Source organism: Schistocerca nitens, chromosome 9, assembly GCF_023898315.1.
Source record: "Schistocerca nitens isolate TAMUIC-IGC-003100 chromosome 9, iqSchNite1.1, whole genome shotgun sequence".
NCBI classification, from domain to species: domain Eukaryota; kingdom Metazoa; phylum Arthropoda; class Insecta; order Orthoptera; family Acrididae; genus Schistocerca; species Schistocerca nitens.
Window position 1 is genome coordinate 296,182,268 of NC_064622.1, and position 13,090 is coordinate 296,195,357.

The 13,090-nt window shown below is 38.2% G+C and overlaps 1 protein-coding gene across 2 annotated transcripts in view; it reads right to left on the minus strand.

Moving 5' to 3' along the window:
- The window catches only part of LOC126203743 (novel acetylcholine receptor chaperone), a 60,541-nt gene that overhangs the window by 35,874 nt on the left and 11,577 nt on the right, over positions 1-13,090 (minus strand). The window lies entirely within an intron of this gene.

Consider the following 13,090-nt stretch of genomic DNA (forward strand, 5'->3'; position numbering starts at 1 on the left):
ATCACTAAGTTCACTGGATGAAATCCTTTCAAAAGATCTGAAAATGCCTGCATAGAAGATTCAACTTACACAAGAGTAGAATCCTGCAGATCATGGAAAGAGACATCGATTTGCTGAATGAGCCTTGGCTCAGCAAATGCAGAGCGAGAACTTCACAAAAAGAAAAATATTCTCAGATGAGGCGACTCGCACCTCAGTCGGTCAGTAAGTCGCTGAGTAGAACTGCAGATTTTGGAGTAACGAAAATCCACGAGTGACGGTGGAAGATGAGATGCATATGCAATGCACGACTGTGTGTTGCGGATTGTGGGCAGGAGCAGTGATTGACATGCACTTTTTTCAAAACGACGAGGAAGCTGCCGTCACTCTGGATGGTTACTGTTACCAAAACATACTTTCAGATGGGTTCTTCCCTCTAATTGATGAAAATGACGATTTTTGGTTTCAACAAGATGGTGTGACATGTCACACACCCCGTGAAACGATTGCTCTGGTGAGTTAAAAGTTCCTCAACAAATTATCTCTATGTGTGGCAACCAGGAATAGCCCACAAGATCATGCCTCAGAGGGGATCTGTGAAATTAAAAAGATTAACGGCATCCCACCAGATAGGGTTATTAACGACATCCGACCAGATAGCTGTGAATGCTTGATTGAGAACTTCAATGAACATATTGCTCATTGCTACGCAGTGTTGGGTGGTCATATGGAGGTTATAATTTTTCATACATAAATAGGAAAAGTTACTTAATGTGTTTGGAGAAAAAAAATACATTTTTAATAAATTTTTGTATGTTCTAGAGCATTTTAATATTTATCCCTACTTACTGGACACCATACATTATGCATCAAATTTCAGAATACTGAAGAATGGGATACAACTCATGGGCTTTGACCAATGATGTCGTAAGTAAGCCACAGATGATACATGACATACACTTAAAAACACAAATGAATGTTCAGAAACAAAGAAATGTATCACAGATACAGAAATCATAGACATCACATAAAGCCATACCACTAATGTAATCTTACAATGTGATGGAGGTGGGGGGAAAGAAATGTAGCACAGAGAATAGAGATTGAACATATATATTACATTAACCCATGATTGTAAAAAATCTCTCGTATTTAAAAAAAAAAAAAAAAAAAAAAAAAAGGGTCAGAAAATGCAATTTATCAAAAGTCTATAAAATAAATGAAATTAACGGGCCAGACACTAGAATTACAGGGTCTCGCGAGGGTACAACCTAAAAAGAGAACTGCAAACATTACAGAAAAATTCTAACAAAAATATAAAATGTATTATACAAAATGAAAAATATAACAAACAGTGACAAAATTATGAAGAGTATGGACAGCTACTCACCACACAATGGAGATGTTGAGTCATTGGCAGACACAATGAAAAGACCGGTAAACAAGTAAGCTTATGGCCAAATGACCTTTTGAATTAGACAAAACACACACACACACACACACACACAAACACACACGCACAACCACTGCCTCTGATTACCAAGGCCTGACTGTGGGAAACAGCGAAATGATGGGAGAAGCAATGTGGTTGGTGGTGGTAAGGCCGGTATTACACTATCAAATTTCTTTGTCCAATATCTTTGTCCAATATCTTTGTCAAAGATATTTGATAGTGTAATAGGGATCTTTGACAAATGTCGTCCAATATTTGATCAAATCTAGACCGAGGCCGTATATTTGATCAAAGAAATCGCTTGTCTTCTGTTCACTGCAATGCGATATGTTACCAAGCAGAGAGCTAGCATCGCTGCAGCGTTCTGTCGTCTGTAGTGTTTTTATAACCATTGCCGGTAAATACAATTGGTGTGTGCTGACAACTACAGAATTAATAGAGATGTCTGAAGCTGATGAGGCGCTTTACAACGTGAGGCACCCTGAATACAAAAATAGATTAAGAAGATTGGAGACCTAACCTGACCTGACCTAACCTAACCTAACATAACCCTCTCCTGTAGCAAGGAATCGGAGTGTTATAGTGAGCCTGTCTTCTGAATATGTAGCAGTTCTTAAGTGAAAATTGTGCTTTGTGATATGAGGATACACTTCATTGAGCACATACAGAAATGTATGCTCATCCATTCTTAAGTAATTGATGTACGACTTGACGTCTTCCACTGTAAGCTCACGTAACAAGTTTTGTTGAATGCTTTTATCGTGTCGTTGTAAAACCCACGGCTTCACCCAGATTAGATTAGTTTTTCGTTCCATAGATCCGTGCTGAGGAGATCCTCGTGGATGTGGAACATGTCGATTTTCTTGAAGCTGAAATAAAAGTACTAATAGTATGAATAAATACAATACATCATTTGTTTCTATTAAAAATTTCGCCAATGGAGTAGAAGGAGTTGGCCAGTAGTAAGTCTTTCAGGCTCCTTTTAAACTGATCTTTATTTCTAACTAAATTTTTTATGTTTCCTGGCAAATTATTGAAGATGAGTGTTCCTGAGTAGTGGACCCCTTTTTGAACTAAAGTAAGTGCTTTTAAGTCCTTGTGCAGATCATTTTTGTTCCTGGTATTGTATGTATGAACTGAGTTGTTTGTTGGAAAAAGAGATATATTATTTACGACAAATTTTATTAAGCAGTAAATATACTGAGAGGCAGTAGTTAGTATACCCAGTTCTTTGAAGAGGTTTCTACAGGAGGTCCGTGAATTTACTCCACAAATAATACGTATTACACGCTTTTGGACCTTGAAAACTTTTGTTTGACTTCAAGATTTACCCCAAAATATTATCCCATATGACATTATGGAATGAAAGTATGCAAGCTTTTTCATTTTTATGTTGCCTATGTCTGCTAACACTCGAATTGCAAATACAGATTTGTTAAGGCGTTTCTGCAGTTCTGTGGTGTGCTCCTCCCAACTGAATTTATTATCAAGTTGTAATCCCAGGACTTTTAAGACTGTCAACCTCGTATGTATGGTTCCATTTTTCCCCCCACTTCTTTTCCGCATGTGCACACAATGCAATTGGAGTACGTAGAACTGCTGCGGTTAATAACAAGTTGTTGTCAGCCATCTTGAACTTTGACGAAAAATTTGATGACAGTGTAATACCCCTTGTAGCGCTACGTCAAAGATCTTTGTCAAATATATTGGACGGAATATTGGATCACATCTTTGATCAAATCTTTGACAAAGAAATTTGATAGTGTAATACCGGCCTAAGGAGGAGGCTGGGGCAGAGAGGGGAAAGGATAGCATAGTAGGGCTGGGGGAAGGTAAAGAGCTGCTTGTGGGAACATACAGGGATGAGGTAGGAAGAGGGTAGGGCAGCTAGGTGCAATTGGGAGGTTAGTCGGAGAGGGGACAGGAAGGGGGTGGGGACCACAAAAGGAGAGAATTAAAAAGACTGTGGGTGTGTTGATGGAATAGAAGGCTGTGTAGTGCTGGAATGGAGGCAGGGACAGGGATAGGTGGGTGATGGACAGTGACCAACAAAGGTTGAGGCTGTTGTTGTTGTTGTGGTCTTCAGTCCTGAGACTGGTTTGATGCAGCTCTCCATGCTACTCTATCCTGTGCAAGCTTCTTCATCTCCCAGTACCTACTGCAACCTACATCCTTCTGAATCTGCTTGGTGTATTCATCTCTTGGTCTCCCTCTACGATTTTTACCCTCCACACTGCCCTCCAATACTAAATTGGTGATCCCTTGATGCCCCAGAACATGTCCTACCAACCGATCCCTTCTTCTAGTCAAGTTGTGCCACAAACTTCTCTTCTCCTCAATCCTGTTCTATACCTCCTCATTAGTTATGTGATCTACCCACCTAATCTTCAGCTTTCTTCTGTAGCACCACATTTCAAAAGCATCTTTTCTCTTATTGTCCAAACTATTTATCGTCCATGTTTCACTTCCATACATGGCTACACTCCATACAAATACTTTCAGAAATGACTTCCAAACAGTTAAATCTATACCCGACGTTAACAAATTTCTCTTCTTCAGAAACACTTTCCTTGCCATTGCCAGTCTACATTTTATATCCTCTCTACTTCGACCATCGTCAGTTATTTTGCTCCCCAAATAGCAAAACTCCTTTACTACTTTAAGTGTCTCGTTTCCTAATCTAATACCCTCAGCATCACCCAACTTAATTCGACTACATTCCATTATCCTCGTTTTGCTTTTGTTGATGTTCATCTTATATGCTCCTTTCAAGACATTATCCATTCAACTGCTCTTCCAAGTCCTGTACTGTCTCTGACAGAATTACAATGCCATCGGCAAGCCTCAAAGTTTTTATTTCTTCTCCATGGATTTTAATACCTACTCCGAATTTTTCTTTTGTTTCCTTCACTGCTTGCTCAATATACATCGGGGAGAGGCTACAATCCTGTCTCACTCCCTTCCCAACCACTGCTTCCCTTTCATGCCCCTCAACTCTTATAACTGCCATTTGGTTTCTGTACAAATTGTAAATAGCCTTTCGCTCCCTATATTTTACCCCTGCCAACATTGTCATAAGCTTTCTCTAAGTCTACAAATGCTAGAAATGTAGGTTTGCCTTTCCTTAATCTAGCTTCTAAGATAAGTCGTTGGGTCAGTATTGCCTCACGTGTTCCAACATTTCTACAGAATCCAAACCGATCTTCCCCGAGGTTGGCTTCTACTAGTTTTTCCATTCGTCTGTAAAGAATTCGCATTAATATTTTGCAGCCGTGACTTATTAAACTGATAGTTCGGTAACTTTCACATCTGTCAACACCTGCTTTCTTTGGGAATGGAATTATTATATTCTTCTTGAAGTCTGAGGGTATTTCGCCTGTGTTATACATCATGCTCACCAGATGGTAGAGTTTTGTCAGGACAGGCTCTCCCAAGGCCGTCAGTAGTTCTAATGGAATGTTGTCTACTTCCGGGGCCTTGTTTCGACTCAGGTCTTTCAGTGCTCTGTCAAACTTCACGCAGTATCATATCTCCCATTTCATCTTCATCTACACCCTCTTCCTTTTCCACAATATTGTCCTCAAGTACATCGCCCTTGTATAGACCCTCTATATACTCCTCCCACCTTTCTGCTTTCCCTTCTTTGCTTAGAACTGGGTTTCCATCTGAGCTCTTGATATTCATACAAGTGGTTCTCTTTTCTACAAAGGTCTCTTTAATTTTCCTGTAGGCAGTATCTATCTTACCCCTAGTGAGATAAGCCTCTACATCCTTACATTTATTCTCTAGCCATCCCTACTTAGCCATTTTGCACTTCCTGTCGATCTCATTTTTGAGTCGTTTGTATTCCTTTTTGCCTGCTTCATTTACTGCATTTTTATATTTTCTCCTTTCATCAATTAAATTCAATATTTCTTCTGTTACCCAAGGATGTCTACTAGCCCTCGTCTTTTTACCTACTTGATCCTCTGCTGCCTTCACTACTTCCTTCCTCAAAGAGGGTGAAAGCAACATAGGATATACTGCAGGGAGAGTTCTCACCTGTGCAATTCTGAAAAGTTGGTGTTGGTAGGAATGGTCCAGATGGCACATACTGTGAAGCAGTCACTGAAATAAAGGACACAGTGTTGGGCAGCATGCTCAGCAACCTGGTGGTCCAGCTTTTTCTTGGCCACAGTTTGTTGTTGGCCATTTATGCAGATAGGCAGCTTGTTAGTTGTCATTCCCATGTTGACTGCAGCACAGTGATGTGCAGCTTAGCTTGTAGATCACGCGACTGCTTTCACAGGTAGCCCTGCCACTGATGGGATAGGTGATGCTTGATGCTTGTGACCAGGCGGGAGTAAGTGATGGTGGAGGATATATGGGACAAGTTTTCAGGTTTTCAGAAATTACTGCAACCAGTCGCCTTTTATGTAGATGTATTTTATTTAACCATGACCGGTTTCGAGCTGCCTAGCAACTCATCATCAGATGGTGTATACATTTAGTGCTTTTTTGTACCCATTGTGTGGGTGGTTGAGTATCTGTGGCTAGACAGAAACGAGAACAAATAATCGCTACATGTGGTACAGTAACACGAAATATTTACAGCATAATTTATGTTTAACGTATAAGAGCAAATAATCACTACATGTGGTACAGTTACATGAAATATTTACAGTTTAATTTACGTTTTGAGGTGTTACTTACAAATAAATCTTTTTGCAGGTATATATATCTCTTTTAGGACGTATCTTTGAAACCATTGTGTCTTGTTTTTCACAATTTCACAAGTTAAAACTTTCACTAGATGTATATTACTTTTATGAGGCACTGTTGGAAACATATATCTCGTTTTTCGTAAACATCGCTGAACACACTTAGCCACAGATACGAATACAGGATTTACACATTATAAACAAGCCAAAGATTGCAATATAACTACAGTATCAAAGATTTCAAGTTGACCAGAGGCATTATTAGTCATCACACACACTGACAAGAGATTTGTCTTTATTACATAGAAAATAAATGTAAATTAGCTTAAACTAGTAAAATGTTTATTTATAAATTAGCTGTGCAATTTAACAGGTATATAAAACTAGATTTTATACATTATATTTCAGTTACATTTAAGATTATTGGTATTGAGAGTATTATGACAGCTAATTTCTTGCTCCTTCCATTGGCTGATCTTGGCATATGATGTCTGGGATGAGAGGTTGATGGTTAACTTGAAATAATAAGTAATGCTGGAACTTGTAAGGGTGTGGAAAAGGAGTTGGCGGTGGGGGGGGGGGGGGGGGGGGTTGAGAGGGTGATGTGGAAAGAGAAAAGAGCTGAAGGGGGGGGGGCAGAAGTGGTACAAGCTTTTATGTGTGTGTGTGTGTGGGGGGGGGGCATTTTGTTACTGAATGACTGTTTAGTTTTTTAAGTTCAAAGAATCCTTAAAATTCTGAAAGAAGGAGTTATTCGCCAGTTCTGTCTGCTCATTTAAAATGGTATGTGGGGAATTATGTTTGTGGGTAAAAATCTCTAATTGTTCGAGAAGATCCATCTTGAATCCCTTGTCTACAGTGTGTAGGATTTGAAGGTTAGTTTTAATGTCTGTTATGGAATGTTTATTATCTGCTAGATGGGTAGCAAAAGTGGATCTATTTAAGTTGTTTAGGCGAAGTGCATCAGTGTGCTCTTTGTATCGGATCTCAAAATTTCTACCTGTTTGCCCTATGTAGTAGCAGGAGCAGCTGTCACATCTTAATTTATATATACCAGATTTTTGGTAGGGTGTGCTGGCTCTTTTGGTGTTGTGGACTATTTTATTCTGTATTTTGTTGTTAGTGTGAAAACTTATTTTGACATTATGTGGTTTGAATAGCTTAGCAAGTTTGTATGAGATATTGCCGAGAAACGGCATACAAATGAATTTGGTTTCTTCTGCTACTGAGGTCTGGCTTGCTAGTTTTGCTTTGTTAGATATAATGTTTTTATCTAATTTTTCAATTATGCTTGGGTCATAAGCATTGTTTGATGCTATTGTTTTTAATATATTGATTTCATTAATTTTTGCAGTAGGATCAGCTTGAATCTTGTTGATACGGTTAAGTGCTGATTTGAAAAAAGCTAGTTTATGCTGATTTGGGTGGCATGATGTATTGTTTATTATAACATCTGAAGTGGTGGGTTTCCTATATATCTGAAATTTATGTTTGTTGTTGTGATGTGTTATGTTTAGGTCAAGAAAATAGATACCTTTTTGGGTTTGGTGTTCTACTGTGAACTGTATTTTGGGGTGAACCTTATTAAGTTTACCAGCTAAGGCCTCAATTTCAGTGGCTGTCCCATCATATAACAACAGGGTGTCATCAACATATCGTTTATAATAAATGATCTTGTCTGTTTCTATTGGGTTTGCTTTAAAGAATTTAATTTCAAGATCATTAATGTAGATGTCAGCAAGAAGGCCAGCTAGACTACTGCCCATTGCTAGACCATCATGTTGAATATATATTTTGTTGTTGAAGGTGAAGTAATTGTGGGACAGCACTAATTCAAGTAAATCCATCAGCTCACAGATTTCCATGTCACTTAACTTTTTATGTTGTAATAAGTTATTTTTTATTATTCGAAGTGTGTCTATTATAGGTATGTTTGTGTACAGGTTGACAATATCAAGGGATGCAAAGTTAGCTGCATTGGGAATGGAAATTTCTCTGATACTGTCAATCAAATCATAGGTGTTTTTTATGGAATAATTGGTTGGGAATGTATAATATTTCTTGAGTATTTCATGCAGTTTTTTAGTCACTTTGTACCCTGGGCTATTTATGGAATTCACAATCGGGCGTATCGGGTGTCCATCTTTATGAATTTTAGGTTGTGATCTAAGCTTTGGTGCTGTAGGGTTCATTATAACACATTGTTTGGCTTCAATGGATGTCAGCAGAAAGTTACAATTTTTTAACATGTCTTTTATTTTAGCTTGGTATTTGGGAGTGGGGTCAGATTTCAACTCAGTTATGTTGTTATTCTTGAAAAATTCTAGGGTTTTCTTAATGTAATCAGACTCGTACATTATCACGGCTGTGCTGTCTTTGTCAGATTTAACAACAAGGGCACTACTGTTTGTTAGCTTTTTGTTAATTTGTTTCAGTGTTGCAGATTCATCATGTTTATTAATATGGAGCCTTTGTGCATCTATGGTTTTCTTTATTATTTTGTTTGCATCATGGGCTAGAGCATTTTGATCATTCTGATCTAGTTTTGATGTTATACATGCTATTTTGGTGTTAGTTATTAGGTCTTTAACACTGTTGTAATCAAGTTTTGTGGCAATATTATGTTTAAGTCCCTTATTTAACAAATTTAATTCTGTGCTATTGAAATTAATGCTTGTTGTGTTAACTACTCTCTCAAAGAATTTATGTTGCACGGGAGGGCATTCATTTGGTGGAATGGGGGATTTTTTGGCAATCAGGAGTGAGAGCTTTTCTTTTTGTTTATGTGCAATTTTCAACATCTCTTTATGCACATTTAATTGGGTTAGATCTAAGAAATTCGTGATTTGGCTTAGAGTGAGATAGTTGCTTAACTCTAAGTGCAGCATGTAGATGTCCCTGTTTAACAAGTCTTTTCGTTTGTAATGTGATCTAATTTCATTTTTGATCCATACAATTTCACATTTTCTCTTGGCTGCTTGTGCAGATTCACTCTGGTCTTTAACTACAACTCTTATGTAATTATGAGTTACATTCTCTAAGATACATTGCTTATTAAATTTGATGGCAAGAATAGTTTTCATTAGTTTCACTTTGCACTTCCTGTATTTGTTCATTGTTCCTTTTACCTGGCTAGGTAGCAAAATAAGACTTTTATCCATTGTGGATGTGGAGCACTGCGACTAGCTTTTTTCAAATCAGCACTTAACCGTATCAACAAGATTCAAGCTGATCCTACTGCAAAAATTAATGAAATCAATATATTAAAAACAATAGCATCAAACAATGCTTATGACCCAAGCATAATTGAAAAATTAGATAAAAACATTATATCTAACAAAGCAAAACTAGCAAGCCAGACCTCAGTAGCAGAAGAAACCAAATTCATTTGTATGCCGTTTCTCGGCAATATCTCATACAAACTTGCTAAGCTATTCAAACCACATAATGTCAAAATAAGTTTTCACACTAACAACAAAATACAGAATAAAATAGTCCACAACACCAAAAGAGCCAGCACACCCTACCAAAAATCTGGTATATATAAATTAAGATGTGACAGCTGCTCCTGCTACTACATAGGGCAAACAGGTAGAAATTTTGAGATCCGATACAAAGAGCACACTGATGCACTTCGCCTAAACAACTTAAATAGATCCACTTTTGCTACCCATCTAGCAGATAATAAACATTCCATAACAGACATTAAAACTAACCTTCAAATCCTACACACTGTAGACAAGGGATTCAAGATGGATCTTCTCGAACAATTAGAGATTTTTACCCACAAACATAATTCCCCACATACCATTTTAAATGAGCAGACAGAACTGGCGAATAACTCCTTCTTTCAGAATTTTAAGGATTCTTTGAACTTAAAAAACTTAACAGTCATTCAGTAATAAAATGCCCCCCCCCCCACACACACACATAAAAGCTTGTACCACTTCTGCCCCCCCCCCTTCAGCTCTTTTCTCTTTCCACATCACCCTCTCAACCCCCCCCCCCCCCCACCGCCAACTCCTTTTCCACACCCTTACAAGTTCCAGCATTACTTATTATTTCAAGTTAACCATCAACCTCTCATCCCAGACATCATATGCCAAGATCAGCCAATGGAAGGAGCAAGAAATTAGCTGTCATAATACTCTCAATACCAATAATCTTAAATGTAACTGAAATATAATGTATAAAATCTAGTTTTATATACCTGTTAAATTGCACAGCTAATTTATAAATAAACATTTTACTAGTTTAAGCTAATTTACATTTATTTTCTATGTAATAAAGACAAATCTCTTGTCAGTGTGTGTGATGACTAATAATGCCTCTGGTCAACTTGAAATCTTTGATACTGTAGTTATATTGCAATCTTTGGCTTGTTTATAATGTGTAAATCCTGTATTCGTATCTGTGGCTAAGTGTGTTCAGCGATGTTTACGAAAAACGAGATATATGTTTCCAACAGTGCCTCATAAAAGTAATATACATCTAGTGAAAGTTTTAACTTGTGAAATTGTGAAAAACAAGACACAATGGTTTCAAAGATACGTCCTAAAAGAGATATATATACCTGCAAAAAGATTTATTTGTAAGTAACACCTCAAAACGTAAATTAAACTGTAAATATTTCATGTAACTGTACCACATGTAGTGATTATTTGCTCTTATACGTTAAACATAAATTATGCTGTAAATATTTCGTGTTACTGTACCACATGTAGCGATTATTTGTTCTCGTTTCTGTCTAGCCACAGATACTCAACCACCCACACAATGGGTACAAAAAAGCACTAAATGTATACACCATCTGATGATGAGTTGCTAGGCAGCTCGAAACCGGTCATGGTTAAATAAAATACATCTACATAAAAGGCGACTGGTTGCAGTAATTTCTGAAAACCTGTTCACACCACAGTCGCAGTGCTCCACATCCACAATGGATAAAAGTCTTATATGGGACAAGTGTTGCATCTAGGTCTATTACAGGATATGACCCATGAGGCAAGGGGTTGAGAGCAGGGTTGTAAAGGAATGGACGAGGATATTATGTAGGTTCGGTGGGCGATGGACTTATCACTGTGGAAGAAGTGGGAAGGATAATGGATACGACATTTCTCATTTCAGGGCATGACAAGAGGTAGGTGAAACCCTGGTAGAGAAGGCGATTCAGTCATGAGAGGAATACTCCTCTGAGGCCAGATGTTGGGACCTGGAAGGTAGTGGGTGACTGGAGAGATAAGGCATGGGAGGTCTGTTTCTGTACACGTTTGTGACGGTATCTATGGTCTGTGACAGGCTCAGTGAGACTCTTGGTATATTTTGAGAGGGAATACTCGTCACTACAGATGCAACAGCCATGGGTGGCTATGCTGTGTGGAAGGGACCTCTTGGTATGGAATGAATGGCAGCTGTCAAAGTGAAGGTATAGCTGGTGGTTGGTAGGTTTTATACGGACAAAGGTACTGATGTAGCCATCTTTGAGCTGGATGTCAACATCGAGGAAGGTGGCTTGTTGGGTTGAAGAGGACCAGGTAAAGCAAATGGGGGAAAATGTGTTGAGATTCTGGAGGAAAGTAGATATGATGTCCTTATCCTCAATCCTTGTCACGAAGGTGTTATCAATGAATCTGAACTAGGTAAGGGGTTTGGGATACTGGGTGGGTAGGAAGGATCCCTCTGATGACCCATGAATAGGTTGGCATAGGATGGTCCATATGGGAGCCCACTGGCATACCTCAGATTGGTTTGTAGGTGATACCTTCAAAGGAGGAATAATTGTCAGTGAGGATATAGTTGGTCATAGTGACCTGGAAGGAGATTGTAGGTTTGGAATCTGTCAAGTATTGGGAAAGGTAGCATCTTCAACAGTGACAAGACCATAGGCATTAGTGATGTTAGTGTAAAAGGTGGTGGTATCAATAGTCATGAGCAGGGCATCATGTGGGAAACAGACACACAAACACACAAATACATAAAAACACACACACATAAACATATACACCCAAAATCACACATAAATGAAATTAAAAAATATATATAAACTGCACATCCAGGATTGCCACAATTTCCGCAAGTGAAATTCCCCGATATTTCTATCATTTCCAGAGAAGTTTTAGCATTTTTCCCTGACAAATTTTGAGATCTCACGGGTGAGTAAAGATGTAAGTTGAGCAAAAAAGTATAGGGGCTTCTGTATTTCTAAACGTATATGCAAAAACCTTAAGAACTAACATCAACATCTTTTGTAATGAACTGTATTTGGATGGAGAAAGGAAGCCAAATGGCATATGTCTTTCACTAAGACCACTGATGCTACTTTATTTCAATAAAACAAAACACATTTGGTGACAAAAATATACATTTCCTTGGAGTCACAAGACAAATTTAAAATACTTCCACTGATTTCAGAAATAACCTCAGAGAAAAGTAGGCCTCCAGCAAGAAGTGTATAAGACGGGGAAGAGTTGTGTAAACCAATAAAATGTTGGTTCTACTGTGTTCATTATTGTCAGTTATCTCTATTATTTTGTGATACTGTATGTCCGCCTGCTTAGCTGAGTGGTAACGTGTTTGCCTGAAGTGCAGCGGGCCCAGGTTTGATTCCCAGCCAAGTTGGAGATTTTCTCAGCTCGTGGACATGGTGTTGTATTGTCCTCATCATCATTTCATTTTCATAACATGAAAGTCGGCCAATGTGGCGTCCCCTGAATGAAGACTTGCAACCTGGTGCCCGAACTTCCCTGGATGGGACATCCCGGCCATCAATGCCACACGGTCATTTAATTTTACAGACACTACATGATTTTTCTTTCAAGAAATATATGAGTAGATAGTGTACAAACTGCCAGCGACTGTCACAATTTTCTTCTTCTTATCGTCCGTACTTTCTAATATAGGGACTACTTTCAAAGTGTCACAATGTACTACAATACATAAAATGTCTATAGAACATCGC